The sequence below is a fragment of the Balaenoptera borealis genome (assembly GCF_965194805.1).
Source record: "Balaenoptera borealis genome assembly, chromosome: 5".
In the NCBI taxonomy this organism is placed as follows: domain Eukaryota; kingdom Metazoa; phylum Chordata; class Mammalia; order Artiodactyla; family Balaenopteridae; genus Balaenoptera; species Balaenoptera borealis.
In genome coordinates, this window is record NC_138862.1 from 9,971,079 (window position 1) to 9,995,573 (window position 24,495).

A 24,495-nucleotide genomic window follows, 5' to 3' on the forward strand; every position below is an offset into this window, starting at 1 on the left:
AAGACAGGACCCATTTACCTCTCAAGGAATATATAAAGAAATTTGACAGTGAGGATGACATTTCTTTATCCTCCTACGAAGTTTAATAACTGATGAGTTTTTGTTTGTTTTTGTTTTAGGTCTTATTTTCTTATCAGAAGAATAGACGGACCTGAGTTATGATGTAAACTTCTATTTTTTTTTTTTTTCTGGCTTCCTATTTAGGCAAGAAAATTTTTGTTGAAACTGGAAATTGTAACTCCTTTCCAAGTCTGGAATGCATGATATTCCACGTACTCCAGAGAGTTTTTCCCTTCTACAAAAGACAATTTTTTTTTATTAGCCCAAAAGTGATAGTCTAAAAATACCCTTAATAAGCCAAAGTATATTGTATATATTTGCCAACTTCTGCCTTTTAATGTGTGGGGGGAATTCATGGACAACGTGGTTTATTTAACAGTCTACTGGCCAACTGGTCAACAGCACTAGACCCATACACTGTGAAACATCTCTCAGGGTTTAATATTTGAGATGACACATGAGTGATTGTGTTTAAGAGGAACTTTCCTCCTAACTGGTGTGGTGGCCCACACGAAGTAGTCTTCTTTTTTTACATTTTTATTGGAGTATAATTGCTTTATAATGGTGTGTTAGTTTCTGCTGTATAACAAAGTGAATCAGCTATACGTATACATATATCCCCATATCCCCTCCCTCTTGCGTCTCCCTCCCACCCTCCCTATCCCACCCCTCTAGGTGGTCACAAAGCACTAAGCTGATCTCCCGGTGCTATGTGGCTGCTTGCAACTAGCTATCTATTTTACATTTGGTAGTGTATATATGTCCATGCCACTCTCTCACTTCATCCCAGCTTACCCTTCCTCCTCCCTGTGTCCTCAAGTCCATTCTCTACATCTACGTCTTTATTCCTGTCCTGCCCCTAGGTTCTTCAAAACCATTGTTTTTTTTTTTTGTTTTTTTTGTTTTTTTAGATTCCCTATATATGTGTTAGCATACAGTATTTGTTTTTCTCTCTCTGACTTACCTCACTCTGTATGACAGACTCTAGGTCCATCCAACTCACTACAAATAACTCAGTTTTGTTTCTTTTTATGGCTGAGTAATATTCCATTGTATATATGTGCCACATCTTCTTTATCCATTCATCTGTTGATGGACACTTAGGTTGCTTCCATGTCCTGGCTATTGTAAATAGAGCTGCAGTGAACATTGTGGTACATGACACTTTTTGAATTATGCTTTTCTCAGGGTATATGCCCTGTAGTGGGATTGCTGGGTCATATAGTAGTTCTATTTTTCATTTTTTAAGGAACCTCCATACTGTTCTCCACAGTGACTGTATCAATTTACATTCCCACCAACAGTGCAAGAGGGTTCCCTTTTCTCAACACCCTCTCCAGCATTTATTGTTTGTAGATATTTTGATGATGGCCATTCCGACTGGTGTGAAGTGATACCTCATCGTAGTTTTGATTTGCATTTCTCTAATGATTAGTGATGTTGAGCATCCTTTCATGTGTCTGTTGGCAATATGCATATCTTCTCTGGAGAAATGTCTATTTAGGTCTTCTACCCATTTGGATTGGGTTGTTTGTTTTTTTGATATTGAGCTGCATGAGCTTCTTGTAAATTTTGGAGATTAATCGTTTGTCAGTTGCTTCATTTGCAAATATTTTCTCCCATTCTGAGGGTTGCCTTTTCCTCTTGTTTATGGTTTTCTTTGCTGTGCAAAATCTTTTAATTTTCATTAGGTCCCATTTGTTTATTTTTGTTTTTATTTCCATTTCTCTGGGAGGTGGGTCAAAAAGGATATTACTGTGATTTATGTCATAGAGTGTTCTGCCTATGTTTTCCTCTAAGAGTTTTATAGTGTCTGGCCTTACATTTAGGTTTTCAATCCATTTTGAGTTTATTTTTGTGTTTAGGGTTAGGGAGTATTCTAATTTCATTCTTTTACATGTAGCTGTGCAGTTTTCCCAACACCACTTATTGAAGAGGCTGTCTTTTCTCCATTGTATATTCTTGCCTCTTTTATCAAAGATAAGGTGACCATATGGGCATGGGCTTATCTCTGGGATTTCTATCCTGTTCCATTGATCTATATGTCTGTTTTTGTGCCAGTACCATACTGTCTTGATTACTGTAGCTTTGTAGTATAGTCTGAAGTCAGGGAGCCTGATTCCTCCAGCTCCGTTTTTCTTTCTCAAGATTGCTTTGGCTATTAGGGGTCTTTTGTGTTTCCATACAAGTTGTGAAATTTTTTATTCTAGTTCTGTGAAAAATGCCATTGGTAGTTTGATAGGGATTGTATTGAATCTGTAGATTGCTTTGGGTAGTATAGTCATTTCCACAGTGTTGATTCTTCCAATCCAAGAACATGGTATATCTCTCCATCTGTTTGTATCCTCTTTAGTTTCTTTCATCAGTGTCTTATAGTTTTCTGCATACAGGTCTTTTGTCTCCTTAGGTAGGTTTATTCCTAGGTATTTTATTCTTTTTGTTGCAACGGTAAATGGGAGTGTTTCCTTAATTTCTCTTTCAGATTTTTCATCATTAACGTATAAGAATGCAAGAGATTTCTGTGCATTAATTTTGTATCCTGCTTCTTTACCAAATTCATTGATTAGCTCTAGTAGTTTTCTGGTAGCATCTTTAGGATTCTCTATGTATAGTATCATGTCATCTGCAAACAGTGACAGTTTTACATCTTCTTTTCTGATTTGGATTCCTTTTATTTCTTTTTCTTCTCTGATTGCTGTGGCTAAAACTTCCAAAACTATGTTGGATAATAGCGGTGAGAGTGGGTAACCTTGTCTTATTCCTGATCTTAGTGGAAATGGTTTCAGTTTTTCACCATTGAGACCGATGTTGGCTGTGGGTTTGTTATATATGACCTTTATTATATTGAGGTAAGTTCCCTCTATGCCTACTTTCTGGAGGATTTTTATCATAAATGGGTGTTGAATTTTGTCAAAAGCTTTTTCTGCAGCTATTGAGATTATCATAAGGTTTTTATCCTTCAGCTTGTTAATATGGTGTATCACATTGATTGATTTGCATATATTGAAGAATCCTTGCATTCCTGGGATAAACCCCGATTGATCCTGGTGTATGATCCTTTTAATGTGCTGTTGGATTCTGTTTGCTAGTATTTTGTTGAGGATTTTTACATCTATGTTCAGCAGTGATCTTGGCCTGTAGTTTTCTTTTTTAGTGACATGTTAGTCTGGTTTTGGTATCAGGTTGATGATGGCCTCGTAGAATGAGTTTGGGAGTGTTCCTCCCTTTGCTATATTTTGGAAGAGTTTGGGAAGGATAGGTGTTAGCTCTTCTCTAAGTGTTCGATAGAATTCTCCTGTGAAGCCACCTGGTCCTAGGCTTTTGTTTATTGGAAGATTTTTAATCACAGTTTCAATTTAAGTGCTTGTGATAGTTCCGTTTATATTTTCTATTCCTTCCTGGTTCAGTCTCAGAAGGTTGAGCTTTTCTAAGAATTTGTCCATTTCTTCCAGATTGTCCATTTTATTGGCATAGAGCTGCTTATAGTAATCTCTCATGATCTTTGGATTTCTGCAGTGTCAGTTGTTACTTCTCCTTTTATATTTCCAATTCTATTGATTTGAGTCTTCTCTCTTTTTTTCTTGATGAGTGTGGCTAATGGTTTATCAATTTTATTTATCTTCTCAAAGAACCAGCTTTTAGTTTTATTGATCTTTGCTATCATTTCCTTCATTTCTTTTTCATTTCTTTCTGATCTGATCTTTAGGATTTCTTTCCTTCTGCTAACTTTGGGGGTTTTTTTTGTTCTTCTTTCTCTAATTGCTTTAGGTGTAAGGTTAGGTTGTTTATTTGAGATGCTTCTTGTGTCTTGAGGTAGGATTGTACTGCTATAAACTTCCCTCTTAGAATTGCTTTTGCTGCATCCCATAGGTTTTGGGTCGTCGTGTTTTCATTGTTATTTATTTCTAGGTATTTTCTGATTTCTTCTTTTATTTCTTCAGTGATCTCTTGGTTATTTAGTAAAGTATTGTTTAGCCGCCATGTGTTTGTATTTTTTACAGATTTTTTCCTGTAATTGATATCTAGTCTCATAGGATTGTGGTCGGAAAAGATACTTGACACAATTTCAATTTTCTTAAATTTACCAAGACTTTATTTGTGTCCCAAGATATGATCTATCCTGGAGAATGTTCCATGAGCACTTGAGAAGAAAGTGTATTCTGTTGTTTTTGGATGGAATGTCCTCTAAATATCAATTAAGTCCATCTTGTTTAATGTATCATTTGAAGCTTGTGTTACCTTATTTATTTTCATTTTGGATGATCTGTCCATTGGTGAAAGTGGGGTGTTAAAGTCCCCTACTATGATTGTGTTACTGTCGAGTTCCCCTTTTATGGCTGTTAACATTTGCCCTATGTATTGAGGTGCTCCTATGTTGGGTGCATAAATATTTACAATTGTTATATCTTCTTCTTGGATTGATCCCTTGATCATTATGTAGTGTCCTTCTTTGTCTCTTGTAACAGTCTTTATTTTAAAGTCTATTTTGTCTGTAATGAAGATTGCTACTCCAGCTTTCTTTTGATTTCCATTTGCATGGCATATCTTTTTCCATCCCCTCACTTTCAATCTGTATGTGTCCCTAGGTCTGAAGTGAGTCTCTTGTAGACAGCATATATACGGGTATTGTTTTTGTACCCATTCAGCCAGTCTATGTCTTTTGGTTGGAGCATTTAATCCATTTACGTTTAAGGTAATTATCAATATGTATGTTCCTATTACCATTTTCTTAATTGTTTTGGGTTGGTTATTGTAGGTCTTTTCTTTCTCTTGTGTTTCCTGCCTAGAGAAGTTCCTTTAGCATTTGTTGTAAAGCTGGTTTGGTGGCTGAATTCTCTTAGCTTTTGCTTGTCTGTAAAGGTTTTAATTTCTCCATCGAATCTTAATGAGATCCTTGCTGGGTAGAGTGATCTTGGTTGTAGGTTTTTCCCTTCATCACTTTAAATATGTCCTGCCACACCCTTCTGGATTGCAGAGTTCCTTCTGAGAAATCAGCTGTTAACCTTATGGGGAGTCCCTTGTATGTTATTTGTTGTTTTTCCCTTGCTGCTTTTAACACTTTTTGTTTGTATTTAATTTTTGATAGTTTGATTAACATGTGTCTTGGCGTGTTTCTCCTTGGGTTTATCCTGTATGGGACTCTCTGTACTTCCTGGACTTAATTGACTATTTCCTTTCCCATCTTAGGGAAATTTTCACCTATAATTGCTTCAAATATTTTCTCAGACCCTTTCTTTTTCTCTTCTTCTTCTGGGACCCCTATAATTCGAAAGTTGTTACATTTAATGTTGTCCCAGAGCTCTCTGAGACTGTCCTCTACTCTCTTCATTCTTTTTCCTTTATTTTGCTCTGCGTTAGTTATTTCCACTATTTATCTTCCAGGTCACTTATCCGTTCTTCTGCCTCAGTTATTCTGCTATCGATTCCTTGTAGAGAATTTTTAAGTTCATTTATTGTGTTGTTCATCATTGTTTGTTTGCTCTTCAGTTCTTCTAGTTCCTTGTTAAACGTTTCTTGTATTTTCTCCATTCTATTTCCAAGTTTTTGGATCATCTTTACTATCATTTCTCTGAATTCTTTTTCAAGTAGACTGCCTATTTCGTCTTTATTATTTTTTTTGGTCTGGTGGGTTTTTAGTTTGCTCCTTCATCTGCTGTGTGTTTCTCTGTCTTCTCATTTTGCTTAATTTACTGCCTTTGTGGTCTCCTTTTCGCAGGCCCCAGGTTCCCGCTGTTTTTGGTGTCTGCCCCCATTGGCTAAGGTTGGTTCAGTGGGTTGTGTAGGCTTCCTGGTGGAGGGGATTGGTGCCTGTGTTTTGGTGGATGAGGCTGGTTCTTTTCTTTCTGGTGGCCAGGACCACATCTGGTGGTGTGTTTTGGGGTGTCTGTGAACTTATTAGGATTTTAGGCAGCCTCTCTGTTAATGGATGGGGTTGTGTTCCAGCCTTGCTAGTTGTTTGGCATAGGGTGTCCAGCACTGTTGCTTGCTGGTTGTTGAGTGGAGCTGGGTCTTAGTGTTGAGATGGAGATCTCTGGGACAGCTTTTGCCATTTGATATTACATGGGGTCAGGAAGTCTCTGGTGGACCAATGTCCTGAACTCGGCTCTCCCACCTAAGAGGCTTAGGCCTGACACCCGGCTGGAGCACCAAGACCCTGTCAGCCACATGGCTCAGAAGAAAAGGGTTGGAAAAAAAGCAAGAAAATAAGAGAATAAAATAATTAAAATAAATAAAATTATTAAAAATAAAAATATAAAAATATAATTAAAAAAAGAAAGAAAGAAATAAGAGAGCAACCAAACCAATAAACAAATCCAACAATGATAACAAGCGCTAAAAACTATACTAAAAAAAAAAAGGACAGACAGAAACATAAGACAAATGGTAAAAACAAAGCTCTACAGAGAAAATCACACAAAGAAGCATACACATACACCCTCAGAAAAAGAGAAAAAGGAAAAAAATATATATATAAAAAGAAGAGCGCAACCTAACCAATAAACAAATCTACCAATGATAATAAGCTCTAAATACTAAACTAAGATAAACATAAAACCAGAAACAAATTATATGCAAAAAGCAAACCCCAAATCTACCTTTGCTCCCAAAGTCCACTGCCTCAATTTTGGGACGATTCATTGTCTATTCAGGTATTCCACAGAGGCAGGGCTCGCGCCCGTGGCTCACGCCTATCTCTGGAGCTCCTTTAAGCGGCGCTCTGAATCCCCTCTCCTTGTGCACCCTGAAACAGTGGTCTCTTGCCTCTTAGGCAGGTCCAGATTTTTTCCCGGATTCCCTCCCGGCTAGCTGTGGTGCACTAGCCCCCTTCAGGCTGTGTTCACACAGCCAGCCGCAGCCCTCTCCCTGGAGTCTGACCTCTGAAGCCTGAGCCTCAGCTCCCAGCCCCTGCCCGCCCCGGCGGGTGAGCAGACAAGCCTCTTGGGCTGGTGAGTGCTTGTCGGCACTGATCTTCTGTGTGGGAATCTCTCCACTTTGCCCTCTGCACCCCTGTTGCTGCGCTGTCCTCCATGGCTCTGAAGCTTCCCCCACTCCCACCCCTTGTCTGCACCAGTGTGTGGAAAGTTTTCCTCTTTCACAGCTCCCTCCCAGAGGGGAAGGTCCTGTCTCTATTCTTTTCTCTCTGTGTTTTCTTTTTTCTTTTGCCTTATCCAGGTATGCGGGGAGTTTCTTGCCTTTTGGGAAGTCTGAGGTCTTCTGCCAGCGTTCAGTAGGTGTTCTGTAGGAGTTGTTCCACATGTAGATGTATTTTTGATGTATTTGTGGTGAGGAAGGTGATCTCCATGTCTTACTCCTCCACCATCTTGAAGGTTCCTTTCAAAGTAGTCTTTTTGGCTTTAGAACTTTCCATTATGGAACATAGGTTAGTAGTTATGTACATAGACCTCTTTTCCGTGACACTTACTCATTCACAATCAGGCAATTGGGTCATTGCGGTGGGGCAGGAGGGGGAGCTATGGGAAGTCTAGACGGAAGTCTGGGGTTCTGATCTGTTCTCAGGGGAGAATTAAAATTGGGAAAGAAAGATGAGAGAAAGGAGGGAGCAAAAGTTTTAAAAAAAAGTAGTCACGATCCTTATGACACAAAACGGTCAAAAGTAAAAGATGGTAGATATAAAGGAAAAAAATTAAGCAGCATTTAAAAAATTGCTCTACGCAGGCCATTTCTCCCCTCATGCATACATCTAAAGAGATGGAGGCAGCTGTAAAAATCATTCCTTGTAGCCTCAGGTGGATAAAGGGTTATATCTCCATCCACTTCTGGTTAGGTCGGGGGAGGAGCATTTAGACCTCACACCCTTGTCTTAGGGCAGCTAAGTTACAAAGTTGAACAGCCCTTGGCATGTGATGTGCTTTTTCCTAATAATAATAATACAATAAGGCTGCAGCAATGCTTCACTTCCATGGAATTGCCCTTTTTCATTTTTGGGAATTCCATGTTTGTGGCAGAACCCTTTGCTATTCACACTACTTTCTATAACTGGCTGCACAAAACAGTAAATGAGCCTGGCTCAGTTTGCATCCTATTTCTACCACAGTTATTCTGTGCAGAAATGTCTACTATTGATTTACTTTCTCTCTGGAAGAAACCTTTTCTCCCTTTCTCTCTTTTCTTCATTTCTTCTTCCTCTTGGTTTCCATCGATCTTCTTTTCCCAAATCATACAGATTCTATTCTCTTTGATTTTCTTCTGTTTATTCTCTCAAGACCTTATCTTGCTGGGAAAGGACTAGGAATTAACAGACAAGGAATATCAGTGGTCACACATTTACCAACTGAACCACAGAGGTAAGAGCAAGGCATCTTCCCTGAAAGGATTTTCCCTGAGTGGAGATGTGTTTGTGTAGGACATCACATAGTCCCTCTGCCTTCTCAGTGTCTTTTGTATCGTTTTTCCAATGGCTATTGGAAGTTAAGAATGCATGTGAATTTAACTGAGTGCGTTGCAATGTAAGTTTGAATGGCAGGAGCAAGGGGGGAAGGGTAACTAAAGAGCTTAGGGGTTAACATCATTAAAGGGCTGAGTTCCCTGCACTCACGCAGTGACTCGGTCTGAGGATAGGCTTGCTGAAAGAATAAAATTGATAGAACAAAAACAATGACAACAGATGTATATCATAACATACCGTGTACCTATATGCCAGACACTTTATATTAGCTCTTATTGTTACAACTGCTTTATTGGTGGGTGTTATCATCTAGTTTGGAAATGGAAATCTTGGCTCAGAGAAGTTCAGCGATAATCCCAGGATTGCCCAGTATGATGTGTATTCATAGCCAAGTTCTCTCTGACCTAGTGCTCTTGCTGTACATTTTACTACCCCTGGAGCATGCAGGAGGTAGCCATCTTGCCATTTGGATGACCATGGGTGTTCAAGGACATGTTAAAGAATTTCAAAAGCAAAATCTGTCCTTTTCCCCTTTCACCATTTGAACCTAATTCTTAACATTGGTCCTTCATAAAGTTAGATTTTGTACTCTTAGGTCCAGATCATTGGATCTTTTCATTTTTCTGTGTTTATACAAAGGGCATTGAAGCTAAATGTTTCTGAGCAAAGGACAATAGGAATAGTGTAGTAGTAAGAGCATAGATTCTGAAATCAAACCATCTAATTTCTTAAATCGAATTCCGCTACTGGCAGTGTCACTAGGGCACGTTACTTACTGATTCTGTGCCTCAGTTTCCTCTATGTATATCAGGCCTTACAACAGTACTTATGTTACAGGTTATTGAGAGAATAAAGTGAGTTAATATATGTAAAGCTCTTGGACAGTGTATGTCATTTGTATAGAAAGAACAGTGTCAACTATTATTATTTTATGTTATTTTCTTTATTTACCAATAATTGACATTTAAATATATTTGATAAAATCATAGTTGGTGAATTCAATACTATAAAAATCAAACCATGTTAACTTTCATAATGATTCAAAAAGATACTGTTTTTCATGCATCGGATGCAGTTGATCAAATTAAAATGAAATAGGAAACTGTATAAATTAACATACTTTTCAGTAAAGTTGTTGTGGAATCTGTTACTTAAGTCCCCAGGTTCGAGCTTTGCAAAGTGAGGTGCAGAATGACTTAAAGTGCAGCAAAATGAAAGATTTCAGAAACCATCCACCCCAAAGTTTGGAGAAACCAGATCAAATGTAAATTCCAAGGGAGAGCAATTGTGTCCTATTGTTAACTTCTCTTTAGATTGCTTTGAGCTAATGTTCAGTGTTAATGCCTGGCAAATCCCAAACAGGGAAAGACATAGCTACTTATCTTTCATATTATATATGACTAAAATTAAAGTTGATTTGTCCATTAAGCAGTGCAGTAACAGGTCTTCTGACTTTTCATAAGGCATTAAAGGAGTGATGCATATCAAGAAGACATTCTATTTCTAAAGAACACTAATCAATGCTGAGAACATTTGCTATAAATTATTCACATTTGTTATAAACTACTCCATCCTTTTAAAAATTAACAGTACACAACCTACAATCTAGGAACGAAAGTAGGGCTACCTCACCTTGAAAAGTTTGAATATGAGGGGCTGATTACATTAAGAGAGCAAATAGGATACTAAGACTTGAGTTCAGTGTATTATGAGGAATAAATCACTAAGCAGCCTAACATCTGATAGAACATGATCCCTGCTCCTTCTTGTGTGTTCTTTCACCACACATTAATATTTCATGCAACCATTTCAAAATAAAGTCATAATGTGAGTCATAAATCACAAAACAGTGGTAATAAGCCACTTTGGTTTATATTAGCTGTATACGGATGATACTTAAGTATTTCCACCATTAGCCTGGACTATTTGAGCTTTCTCTGGACCACATTTTCTCTATTTCTTCCATTTTAAGTGGTGGGAATATGGGAAACAATGCTAAATTCATTCATTAGTAATAAAACAGTGCTACTTGTTCTCATAATTGATTTCATTTCAACTTGGATCTGTGAAAATGATAGCGCAGTTGAAAGTGATAACATTATTGATCTTATTTTCTCAAAGAGCATACCTTCCCAATGAAACCTACTGAGGGGTCAAGGGGCATCATATAGAAGTAAAATATTGAAAGAAATAGTAGAACAATGAGTTGAAGATGGGAATGATTGAATGTATAAATATGGTTTATACTCATTAATAAATGGCTTATTCTTTAGATAAGCTTCCCAAATGAGGCTCTTATAATGTTTCATCTTGGTCTTATGATTGTTATTATTAATATTGTTTTGGCTTAATTCTAGAGGAATCTGTTCCATCCTATTGCTTGAATATTCTTGAAATTGTTAGTACTAACATCTGAAGAGGCTGGATAAGATTATATCTGGAAATATATATACCTATATTCTAGATGTGAATAAAAAGCTCATGAGCTGAAGCACCTGGAACTCATAAAAATGGAACTCCCACCAATCAGACATATTGACCGAGACATAAAACACATACATATATTACAGCCTTGTAAATATTTGAAGGAGATGCTCTTGGTGGTTTCTTGTGCTTAACCTCACTTCATACTCTTCAGGATGGGAACACTGTTTATGGATCAACAGTTGGGTTGGTCCACAAGCCTATGGCCTGAAACTCATAAAGTGAAAGTGAGGTTAACACTTAATGCCCTTGATGGATGCTTATGGTTTCTCTTAGATGCCAGATATGCAAAGGGACCAACCCTGTTTCATCATTAGAAAAAGTAAACAGGTATAGTCACTGGATTGGGATGTGGTTGGAATGAAGTTATTAAGAGGATTCACAAAAGCACACTAAGTAAAAATCTATTTATTTCTTATTCATCAAAATTTTCTTGACTTTCAAAAAATTTATCGATCAAGGGTGGACCATTCAAATCTCCTTGGGGGTCACACAGGTTATATGTTTGAGAGAAGTGGGCTGGGTTCCTCAAGTCCTGGGAAACATATGTTGTATCTGAAGAGTACAATGTCTGCCCAGTCACTACAGAAAGTATGGGAACATGGTCTCTGTTGTCAGGCCATCAGATTTTTATGTATTGGATCCAGACCAGGTTAAGATACGAATTAGCCTGTGTGGGCTAAAACACACTTTCCAGTCTGATTTTCTCTGCCTGTTACCAGCTTGAGACATCTGTGTCCACATCTAGGCAGGAACTTGAATGTAAACATCCATGTTGTTGTTCATAAAAAGAATGTATATTGTGTCTCAGGTTTTCGAATTAATCGTTTGAAAGTACTCAGATGCTTTTCCTCAGCTGTGATCTCCAGAAGGTCCTAAAGTTTTGTTAAACATATATTTTCTTAAGGGAGAATTAGGTAGCTGGTGAAACTGACATTGTTTGCCTGGATTTTCAGAGAATGAGAACATATGAAGTGCATGCATATACCTGGCGTCCCGTGAAGGCTAAGGTAAGACCAGAAGAGGAGAAGGTAAATCTTCGCTGAGCATCTCTTCGGCTTGGGAGCAGCAAAGAGTTAGTATGTTGCGGTGCACTTTAGTGCAGGCAGGATGCTTTTATGGATGGCAGAAGATTGCCAAATAGCAGGTGACTGTGGGCAAGAGGAAAGCTGAGCTTTGACCTCAGAAAGGAATTGGGTCTTGATTTCAAGAAGGCATTTTAGACAATAATCCAATCCTTTGGAGTACCTAAATGGATGGTGGAAGCTACAAGAAAACCACAGGTAGTGTTAGGTCAAAAACAAAGTGGTGGGAGGTGTGTGGAGGTGAGCAAGCAAGGAGAGGAGTTCTGAAGCCGGTGGAAGGGCACACAAGTGCTCAAGAACTGCAATATTTATAACCATGTGAGACCCGGGAGAGGAGGAGGGTGACAGCGGCAGAAGGTTGTGACGATGGGAGAGCACGTTGAAAGATGCATGTGGGCAGAGACGTGAGAGGATGGCCATCAACAGCCTTGTTAAGGTAACACCTTCGTTCTTTGGAAGCCAGGTTTCAGAGGCTCAGCTGACTGCAGAAATGGAAATCTCTTTCCCATATTACCCATTTTCTAACTCCATTTTCTAACTACTTAGTAGCTGCTACCCATTTCCATCACACTCCTGGAGCCCTTCGCTCTGTGAGTTCTGCAGGAGAAATCCAGAAAATACCTAGACAAGTCTGTTGGTTTCCAGGCTGCTGGGATGTAGATAGATGTATTATTGAAGTTTGGGGTGGGTACCCTCTGTACCTTGGGAATGGTTATCCCTTGCCCATGTTCCCGATACTCCATGGCGGGCAAAGGACAAGATGAATCAAGGTAGGCTGTGAGTGTTTACTACCTTAGGCTCTTATCATTGATGTCTTCCTGTCACTCCCCAGTCTTGGCCACGCAGGACATGGCTAATTGCTCATTGGTCCACTGCAGGGGTCCACCCATTTCTGGTCCCACCCTGCCAATCATTTTCTTACTGTTTCCCTCTGAAATAAACTGGATAATTCCATGTAGTAACAGGTACATGGAGGGTTTCTCACTTCTTTTGAAATAGAGCAATAACCACCAGTCAATTACTGGCAATTTTTTTTAACTGCAAATTTGAATTATCTTGGTTGCTTCCCATTGGAAGCTTGATTTATATTGGTTTAATTTCTAGAAATTGTGTCTTTCTCCATTGTTAGCAATAGAACTAATCTCAGAAATAATGAACGCTCCCCAAAGTATTTTCCATAGTCATCTCCTCAGTAAACAATTGCTCTTTTCTTGAATTTAAATACTATTGAACTGGAGTCATCTCCTAGAGAGCACTTCTTTTTTTGGTAAGTCTCCTTTAATGGACAATATGATGCAATCTATTTAGTGTGGGTTTAACTAATGAAGAATTGGGAATGCTGTCGATACATTTTCACCCACTGAAACAAACATGCCATGCCTGTTGTATTTAGCTATGGAAAAGTAATTTTTTAAAAAAGTGCATGTAAATCCTGGAGAGTCTGGAGTCACATATTGCATTTTCTTCCTTATTTTATTATAACATCTCTATTTTTTTCTTTAGTATGGGTGTGTCCATAATAGTGTTACTGGCATCATTTAATTTAAAACCTGGCTGCAAATCCTTTCCCCAAATTAATATAAGGAAAGGTCAAGGTCAAGGTCAAATGCAGAACATTTGTCTCCATTTCAAGGATAGAAAGACTAAGGTCACTTTTGAATTAATTCATATCTCACAAAATTACAACCTACATTGAAATGATTTATTTATTAGATTAGGCCCTGGAACCATTAACCAAGTTCTTTTAAAATGTAAACAGGTAAGTATTGATTAAATCAGCCAGGAGTGCATGTTGACTCCACAAAAAACTCCAAAAGCTTCTCATAACTTGGACCAGCACAGTCCGATTCCTTTTATCCTCACCTCCTTTTAAAATTGTTTAAGCAACGTTACCACTTAATTGCTAACTCATCTGTAGCAGGAAACAATTATTCGGAATAAGCCCATGTACAGCTCTGGTTTTCCAGCAGATTATTTAAAAATATTTCCTTAAGATAACAATTTTGATAATGATGCAGGAAGGAAATATATTTGCAATTAAATGAACAGGCTTTAGCACAACAAGCAATAAAAAGCTTAACACTGAGCCTTTGTGAATTAAATGCCGGAACAACATTGGACAAAAGTCATGATTCTGCTGACACATTTATTTCTCAGTAAATGAAGACTGTTTAGGTTTAATGCATTTGTGGTTAGCAATAGTTTAAAAGATCAATGTAAATTCGTTCGGAACTAGTAAATAAGGCTTTAATGAAACTTCTAACGGCGTGCTTTCACACCTTAGATCTCTTTATCATTCTGAGGTGACACAGCAGGATTCTCCTTGAGTTTGATGACATGCACAGAACATTATGAAGTGTTTGACAGATTTTATTTGACATTTATTTGATTTATGGGGTTGATATTGGATTTCAACATCTCCCTATCTCCCTTTTGTTCAGGCTTAGTGCAGAGTGCTTATGAAGATAGTTTCTTCTAAATGTGTTTATTAATATATATATATATAATATTACATATATGTGCTTATTAATATTATATATATATATATACTATTAATGAAATGCAGTTTAAGACTGGGATCATTAAACATTTCCACTCTACTAAATGAGGTAATGTATGAGAAAGCACTTTGCAAACTGTAAAGCCATATACAGATGTTAGTTACCATAATTATTGTTGTTACAGGAAACCAGGGTTTTATATATTATTATTCTGTTTTCCTTTAACACTTAATTCAAAGAGTAAATACAGACAACCAATTTCCTTAAAAACCTGCTGCAGCTTTTTAAACAGTTCTGAGCGTTTCATTAAGGTTTTATTGTAAATCATGCGTGGTGCTTATGAATTTAGTCTAGCTTTAAAAAAAAAAAAAAAATCTGCTGACACAATAAACATGACTTGTTATATGAAACTTTCCCAACATGAATCTTTATTAAGAAGATGCTAGAAAATTTCCACCTGGGCCTAGGAACTGCTAAATGAAGGACATCACAAAGTTAGTCTGTGAGATGGAAAGGTACCTGCTGTTACTTTTCCAGTTGTGTCTGTGATTCTGCCTTTTCTGTCCTTCATAGATGATGAACTTCATAAGCTATTATTGGTTAGAAGGAGCCAAAGAAAGGGATTTTTATTTTCTCTCTCTGTCTTCCTTTTTAGTTTGGTCTTGGAGAGACTTAGGGCTTGAAAGACACTCACATGCCTATTAAAAAGAGTCAAGATAAAATTACTGAGGTAAAAACAAATGATTTTGGGGTTTACAATTTGAAACATCCTAATGATGTGAGGAAAGCTTGGCAAATTTTATGAGCAGTTAAAGAACTTAACCTTGGAGATAGATGATCAAACTCTCTCTGTGATAAATTTAAAGTCCAGTTTATTCTTTACCATATATACTTCACAATATGATCATACTTATTCTTTCTTTTTGGTTTAAACATAGAATGTGCATTAAAGAAATTACTACTGGTTTATTGGGTATTTAAACAAATGAAGCAAAACTTAAGCAAATATTTTAAATAAACAGAGGAATCCTTACCCAATTCCAGGACTTGGGATATCTCAAATGTTCTTGCTTGATGTGTAGTTAAGAAGGAAACATAAATGCTAAAAGGCAAACGAGCAGAAAGTATTCCTTCCCATTGGTAAATGATGCCCCAAAAGTGTTCAACATAGAGGACTTGTTAGTAGATCCTGCAGTTTTGTGTATCCATTGGGGGGAGTAAAATAAACATAGTTATATATGTTTGAAAAGTAAGAAAGCACAACTAAGTCTGAGAAAAAAAATACTACAGAAAAATAGGGGAGGCCTTAACTAAATGATACAGTTGAGGAACTCCAAGACAAAAGTTTATTACAACCAAGGTATCTCCTCCCTGGCTACACATTCTTAGTCCATCCAGATGTTGCAGGCTGACAATTTCTGGTTACTTGCTTCTTAGTGCACCCCAGGTGCATCCTTATTAGAGGATGGCTGAAAATGATACTCTGGTAGTATCTGAGCCAGCACTTACCTCATTCCAGACATGCTATTTTTGTTAATCGAGGCTTTGGCAATATTTGCTTTATTTGTGGTCATGCCATTTGATAATGCTTTACGTATATTAGGCACTCAGTGAGAGGTTTAGAATCGCCAGATAAATGAATGAAAAAAAATCACACCACTCACTCATTGCTGTGTCCATTTGAAAAACGTCAAAGTGAAAGTTGTAAAGACAAGAAATGAAGCAAGGGCTTCCCTGGTGGCGCAGTGGTTGGGAGTCTGCCTGCCAGTGTAGGGGGCGCAGGTTCGGGCCCTGGTCTGGGAGGATCCCGCGTGCCGCGGAGCAGCTAGGCCCGTGAGCCACAATTACTGAGCCTGCGCGTCTGGAGCCTGTGCTCCGCAACAAGAGAGGCCGCGATGGTGAGAGGCCCACGCACCGCGATGAGGAGTGGCCCCCGCTTGCCACAACTAGAGAAAGCCCTCGCACAGAAACGAAGACCCAACACAGACATAAATAAATAAATAGATAAATAAATAAATAAATAAAATTAAAAAAAAAATGTAGCCCTTAATTAAAAAAAAAAAAAAAAAGAAATGAATCAAAATCAAAATCCCTCAAGTACGGTTGACTGACACATTATCACTGTGAATGTTATCTTTCTGAGTAGTAAGGGGGGGCCTGCTTTTAGTCCCTTCAGCTGGTTGATAACTTAAATGTCAGTGAAATGTGATGTAATGTAAAAAACAAAAGCAAAAACGATGTTAAGAACCCTTGCTTTGGGTATTAGTGAGAACAGATTTGGTATAGTCAGAGCACCTGTATCTTTGAGTAGAATGTAAAATTGAAGGTTTTGTTTTTTGTTTTTGCTTTTTTTTTTAGTTGTGCTTGCTTTTCTGGATTTACGAATAACAATATAACAAACATTGAAACTGTTTACAGTTTTGTTGTCGTTGTTATTGTTACTCAAGGAATAGTGTCAGTGAATTAATTCAAGATTGCATTTTGTTTGTTTGCCACATAATAAATTATATGTACTAGAGCTCCATTTTCTTGTCCTCAAAATAATGTTTGAGCTAATGTATTCCTCTAGCTTTAAAATGATTTAATTATTAGAAGTATAATCATACAAATGTGATTTTCCAATTAAAATCTTCAGGATATTAAAACTGATTTATACCTGTTTAAAGTTTTTTGAAAGAAAGATGAGAAATTCTAATTAAGATATGAATAATTCAGCCCCTAAATAGGTGATGATCAATCCTGATACTGTGATACATTGATGTGTACTGAGTTTTCTGAAGGAATGAGGTAAACTTTCAACTTTTAAAATATGTTTCAATTCTCTTCAAATAAAACATAAATATGTTAACAGTAGGGTATTGAAACTCTAAAAATATTGGGAATACTGGCAGTGCATATAATATAAAATGAAAGACAGAGGGAAAGTAATGCTTAAAAAGAGAGAAAAAGCAATTTAATTAAAGCTAATACAACTATTTTATTTTTGTTAGACATCAAGGTAATCTTTTAATACTTAAAATATATTGAGAAGTGAATTTACCTAACAACTTAAAGCACTGATTGTATAAAACCAATTAAAGTTAAAGCTAATAAGATTGTCATTTTGATTTTAATGGCTTGTCTAGGGGGACTTGGGAATAGCAATTCTATTTTGCAAAACATTTTTATTTCATAAGATAAAGAAAAAGAAAGGTAAGTTAAGATGTAGGTTAACACATATTGTGAAATCTTTCTATTTTTGATCAATAGCAAGTATTCCTATACTATACTGGTTTTAATTGTATTCTTAAAGATCCAAGTGAGTAACTGATTTAAAGTATACCAATTATAATACAGGTTTATATATGTTTAAATGTATAATTGAAGGTAATTATGACATTTCTTAAAGGGGAATAGATTTTCAGATGTTGGCTTTTGAACTATATATAATATTACAAAGAATGTCCAAAATAATCATTTTTATAATTCCAAAATACTGACCTTAAGACATTAAATTTTGCCCTGACAATGTCAGCCAATCCATGAAGGAAACAAGTGATAAACTTGATTGATATGTGTGGAAGTACAGAGTTACTGGTACGAATATCAAGTTAATAAAACCAGGGAAATGATTAGGTTTTCCTTAAGCTGTTTTGCAAATACTGTTTACATTTTCCCAGGGAAGTACGAAGTCTAAATAGGATGAGGAAAGAGAAATAATTGTCCAGTTTGGTTCTGAGAAGTTTTGGGCAAAGGCAAATAGAATCCATCTCAAATATCAGATTTTGTAGCTGATCGAGAAGTGGAAAGGTGCAGGAAAGCAATTGTGTCTGATTTGGGGTTTAATAAGTCAGCAGATCTTTGAAGAAACTTAATTTGATAACTAAAGTCAATTAATAATGACTTATGTTTTTAAAACTCAGATGGCTTATCTGCCCGCCTCAGAAGTTACATCTGTTTAAAATAAGAACTAAAAACATCTTCGCAAATTGAGAAAAAAAGTCATTTAGAAAGAAAAAATGAATTAACCTTTGTAGTATATATTCTGATGGTTTTATGATATTCCCCCTTTTGCAGGTAAAGCCCGATTAATTGCTTTGCTCACGTTTCCCCATGTTAGTGGACAGTGGCAAAAAAAGAGTAAACTTGTTAAGGGAAGTTGCTCTCTACTGCCTTGCACACACCCATTTATTCCCCACTGAAATGTGTGCCGAGTACCAGGAAAGCCACAATATCTCTTTAAGTAGGTTCTTAAAGCCTGGGAGCTCTAAGGAGTGTTGAGGGTACCTTATTAACTTGCTGTTGCCTGCTGAGAAAACATTGTTTATATAGAATTGGCTTATTGCTAATGAGAGAATCTATTAAGGCATAACACAGGCAAGGCAAAATATAGACTCTCTTTTTCTAAATATTTTCTTTTAGATCTCTCTCGTTCCACTGTTGATATTAAAGGGTCAGACATGTAATCACTCAATATTTTACTTACTGGAAGAGGCAAACAGATTTTATTAAGATTAGAGAATTTCCCCCACCCCATTTGTCTCTTCCCCACCCCTGTCTCAGCAATAGCCCTGTCCAATCATGAGATGCTAAATAGTTCCGGTGTTTTCCTCTTCCTGTAATAATCATGCATATGCCCAGCTTGTGTGTTTCCCCTGCCTCATGAATTTGCAGAGTGGCCCCAGCTAGGCTCCCTCTTATCTGGGGGGACAATTGCCAATGCTGGTCCAAGGAGAAACAAATCGTGGAAGAAAAGGTTCACTTTATTTAGCAGAGCTCTGACCACTTCAGTGCCTGTAGCTTTCGGATACACCCCTCCAACCCCGCTCCCTCTCCCTCCCCCAGTTTACACCACACCCCCCCTGTCCATTGGCTGCTGGATATTCTGATGGCAGGACTGAAATAGACTTTGCCCTCCACACAGCTGCAGGGCCCAGCTCTGCCAAAATGGCGGTGTATGGTAGTGGGTAATAAGGGAAACTGATTTCTGGTCTCTCTTCTCCATTTTTGAGGATCCAAATGAATTCTAGTTGGCAAGAAGGAGAGAGGAAGAGAGCTGACACATCACTGTCTTACTGCTGGGAGCAGCAAGTTATGAGCTCCTGCCTATGGTGTGTCACATGGACTTTGAGACCCTGTGACCCTCCCAACTCCTGCCTGCACACCCAGGTGAGTTCTTTAGGATTTCTCTCTGTGGTGGACACTGGCCTGGGGTCATTTCTTCAGGAGGGAGGATCTCCCTGGAAAAGCTGATCTACATTTCTGCTGGGATCGATGCTGTGGAGACTGCATAAGTCGGTAAATCGTGAAGCAGCTAGTTTTGTCTCAGCTGACAATAATTATGGATTAGGGTGCCCGGAGCAAGAATGAGCAAATGGTCTGGAGAAAAAATCAGCAGTGAAACTCTACAACTTTTTTTTTTTTTTTTGGTAACATCTAAATCAGCAAAGAAAAAATGTTATGAAAGAAAGGCTCAGGAGTCTAGGAGAATATGGGGAAGGCTCCAGGAAGTTTAATGTACAGATATTCCCTCTACTTCCTTCATTACATTCCAAAACTTCTTCTAGGAGGCCATGAGGTATATTCTCTGTCCCTCCTTCCACCTTGCCCTATGCTTACTGCTTCTTGGTTCTATTGATGTTTTCAACCCCATCCCGCTTTTCCCCCTGTTCCTCAATGGCTTCTGCTCTGCATTCCAGAAGAGCCTTGTCATGGCATGTTAAGAAAAACCAGAATCTAGTTTTCTTCAGAATGTTAATCACATGTCAAATTTTGTTATCCCTAAAGATCCATGATCAGCAATCGTTTATGAATTTTGATTTCTCCCATGGGCTAAGTAAAAATACAAGAATTAAAAGACACTGGGAGTTATGGTGGCTCAAATTTCTTAGATTTCACGGGATTGCCCTCTCTTAAATGGATTACTCTGCCATTCCCTTCCGTAATTCTGTCTCATTACCCTCCCAGATTTTCTTCATGCACTAATCACTATTAAAAATGGAAAAAAAATTAAGCAAGAGCACAAAGAAATACTATCCCATGAGCCTTGAGCAATGCCAGACACATAAGCATTGACTCAATGAATGAGTAATAATTTTTTAATTTCCCACTGCCATAATGTGCTACATCTTGCATTAGCAACTTAACCAACAAAGAACATTTGCTTTACAAGAAAAAAAGTATTTTAGACATTTTTTCTGATGCTGGTAACATTTCACCTCAATATTTTGCTGTTTCGGATTGATTTCAGTAGATTTTTGATAGAACACCTTGAAATCTAAGGGTTTGAATTCAGAACCAGACATGGCTGGGAAAATGATCTCTTTGAAAATCTGTGCTTTTTGATTGTTTAGCTTTTTTTTTTTTTTTTTTTTTTGCCTTATCCAGCCAAACCATTCTCCAGGCTACACTTCTGTTACCCCAGGGGGGTAAGTCTGTTCACACAAAAGCCCTCTGTGACTTGGCCCTTTCACTGTTCATCATCTCTACTTTGAACAAGGGGAGTGTTGTTGAGTTTTGCGGCATGAGTTACCTCAGAAGTGGCGCCATCACATTGCCAAATAGCACAATGATGGATCATTTAAGAGTGTTTAGAGTTGGATGAGTTTAGCAATGTTCATCCAGTTGGTGTGAGCACATAGAACAGAAGTCAAAATTGTAGGTTTGATGACTTTTGGGGCCAGCGAGTTCTGTTTTGTTGCACAGAGTTGCCAATTGTGGGCATAAGAGCATCTGATGTGAACATGGTTGAAGTTGAATCAGCACAAATGAATCATTCTTACTTTAAAAACTAAGACAAAAAACAAAAAAGTGGGAGTCTTTGATGAACTTGTAGGCAAAATCTCAATCAATCTTTCTCTCTCTGTCCCCCTGCCATATATAATCATTATTTTATGAACTGAATGACAATCAGATATAGTCTTTCCATCTTGTAAGGTGACTCTAAGAAGACACTGTTTAGGAAGAACCTACTGTGTGTCATAAAGGAAGGCCAGCATCTCCTCTCTGTGGTCCCTCCTTCTAGGTTGACCCTCTATAAGTGTCTCAAGGACTTGGCACTGCCCCCCATGTTTACCTGGCTGAACTCCATGGTTAACAAGATGCTGTTTTCCATCTAATGACTTTGCCCTGCAGGCACAGGAAAGGGGTTGGTTCCACCATTTTCAGAAGCCAGGCAACCGATAAATTTAATGGGATTTTGTTGACATTAATTGCGTTTGCATTGGTGTGAGACATTCTCGCTGCTGGCTCATTTGTCTTCTGGATCATTTGAATCACCCAAGTTCTGGGCCAGCTGGTCATTCAACCATGTGATTCCAGGCTTAACAATATCTCCGAGTCACTGGTAACTCAATCACTCTTTAGTTTATTGCTCAGTAAAATAATAATAACAATTTGCTCAGACATTTAACCAGGCTGCATTTCTCCAGGGACAAAATAAAGCTTTCCAAAGAAATAAGTCAAATGCATTTGGTATTAACAAAAGACTCTTTCCAGAGGTGTAGCTACCAACACCTGGAGCAAATTCTAAGAAATGGTTTTAGAATTGAAGACAAAGTCCAGAAGGCATGGGGACAATTATTGTTTCTATGATTGAGACACACACATGAATACAAATTGTTCTATCTTTTAAAATAAATTATTTTGTAATTTTTATATTCTTATAAAACTATGCTTTGCAAATTTGTCCACTGATAATAATCAATATCAATTATAACAATCTTGCTCTGTTGCCAAGTGGCAAGAATATATGAATGATAAGTTTTTGTTTTGTTTTTACTGTAGGTGCTCACTTCTGTGCCTCTGTCCTTAAGAAGTTTTTATGTTGGCTGTGTGTGAGTTAAGGCATATATGAAGCTGAGGGTTAATGTGCAAATGGGCCTTCGTATCCACAAATTGGTTACTAGACCAATTGCTCTCTGTGATGAAAGGCCATTTTTTTAAAATGTCAAGTCTGTTCAGAGCTGGTGCTTTTGTATCAATACTTTACAATACAAATTAGTTGTTAGAAAGTGGAACTTGAGTTTGGATCTCACAGCAATGTCATGTAGCTATAAATGTCTCTAAGTACTTGACTCCAAATCTCTGTGCTTATCTCGGCACAGACGGATTACAAACAATTCCTGGACAGTTCAGAAAGCTCTACTCAAGGCTTAAAATAAATGAGATACCTTTAAACACACACACACACATTGGGATAAATAGCAATCGGTTCTAAATTAATAAGATTACTAAATTATTAACTTAATAAAGGTCTTTTTAAAGGCAGTTCTTTTAATAGCTCATTATTCAGGCATACAGGTAAAGTGCTTTTAAACTGACTTTATTGTTTTTTGCATCCTAATCCAACACCTTTTTAAGTCCCGGCCGTGGTCAATGTGCATTATGTGTGGAACATTTGCAGATGGGCTGCTTTCCGTCAACTAGCTTCAAAATTTAATATAAAAACATTATCAAATTCCTTCAAACCCCAGGAAAAAAACCATATGCTCCATAGCAAACTATTTCATTGCTGAATGATATTTTTAGGATACATATAATCATATATTGTTTTTTATGACCAAGGTGTATCTTTGTGCAGAGGCTGTCAGAGCTCAGGGGAGACAGTAGCCTGTCCCCACATGGAGGGAAAGGAGGTAAATTTCTGACTCTGTTTTTACTAAGGGACCAAACCAATAAGAATTTCAAGGTGCGTTACCCAAATATTTAGACATAGAGTCACTTGGACTTTGATGTATTTTTTCCAAGTTTTTATTATTATTTGTTTATCGAAGTATAGTTGATTTATAATGTGTTAGTTTCAGATGTACAGCAAAGTGATTCAGTTATACATATATATATATACACACACATATATATATACACACACATATATATATCTATTCTTTTTCAGATTCTTGTCTATTATAGGTTATTACAAGATATTGAATATAGTTCCCTGTGCTATGCAGTAGGACCTTATTGTGAACTTGATGTATTTTTTTTAAACCAACTCCTTTTATAATAGCATAAAAACATAAAACACTTAAATTTAACAAAATACTTGCAAAATCTCTACATTGAAAACTACAGAACACTGCTGAGAGGATTTTTAATACTTGTTTATATACTCAGACATCCATATGTATAGAGATGTTCCAACTAGGAATCTGGCCTTGAGTCCATATGTTGATAAGGTATAGGTTCACGATTGTGACCAATGTCTCCTGAACCAGATAGAAGTGTAAAAGTTCAAGCTGGTGAGGCAATTTGCTCAGTGAAGTCAGTGGAGCCCAGACTTTCTCTGCCTTGTTTCTCTATCCTCCTAACACACTGGTCATGTCTGTGTGGCCCCAGGTAGTTCACGGGCCAGCTGCATTTTAGCCACTAAGAAGGGGGCCATGGAGGAGCAAGGGAGACCACGCCCTTTCCCTTTCAAAGCATGACCTGCAGGTCGTGTACATACCTTCCTCTCACATCCTATTGGACAGTCTGTGCTGAGACAAGCACAGAGTCAAGTACTTGGAAAGTTTTAACAGCAATGTGACATTGCCAGGAGATCCAGATGACTGGCTCATTTTATCATTAATTTGTATTGTATTTTACAAAAGCATCAGTTCTCAACAGATTCAATTAAAAAAAAAAAAGCCTCTTTGCCCCAGGTAGCAACAGCCCAGTAACCAATTTGCGTATCTAAAGGCTTATGTGTGAATAGCCCCCCTAGCTGCATAGAAGGAAATATAGTCTAGAGATGATCTATAGCTTCTGGACCAGCACCTGCCCATCTAAATATGGTATTACTGTGGGGAGAGCAGATGGAGATTGGGGACCACTAGACACAGACACCTTTCCAAGTTCCCTGTCTTGGTTGACTTTGGTTCCCAAATAAAGTTTTAATTATTCACCTGATCATCACTTGCTGAGATGTGAGGCAGTGATGTACCCGATGGACTGACCAGGAAGTCCCTCACACCATCCTTTGCATCCTCTCAATGTCAGC

General features: G+C 37.7%; 1 protein-coding gene across 45 annotated transcripts in view; it reads left to right on the forward strand.

Moving 5' to 3' along the window:
* The window catches only part of SETD4 (SET domain containing 4), a 472,148-nt gene extending 451,155 nt beyond the window's left edge, over positions 1 to 20,993 (forward strand). For 39 of the 45 annotated variants that reach the window (XR_014245464.1, XR_014245465.1, XR_014245488.1 and 36 more), the window contains one exon: positions 120 to 20,993. The gene's annotated coding sequence lies outside the window, so the exon portion shown is untranslated. The remainder of the gene's footprint in view (positions 1 to 119) is intronic. The other 6 variants (XR_014245497.1, XR_014245498.1, XR_014245499.1 and 3 more) reach the window with 6 other exon arrangements.
* Positions 20,994 to 24,495: the final 3,502 nt, after the last annotated feature.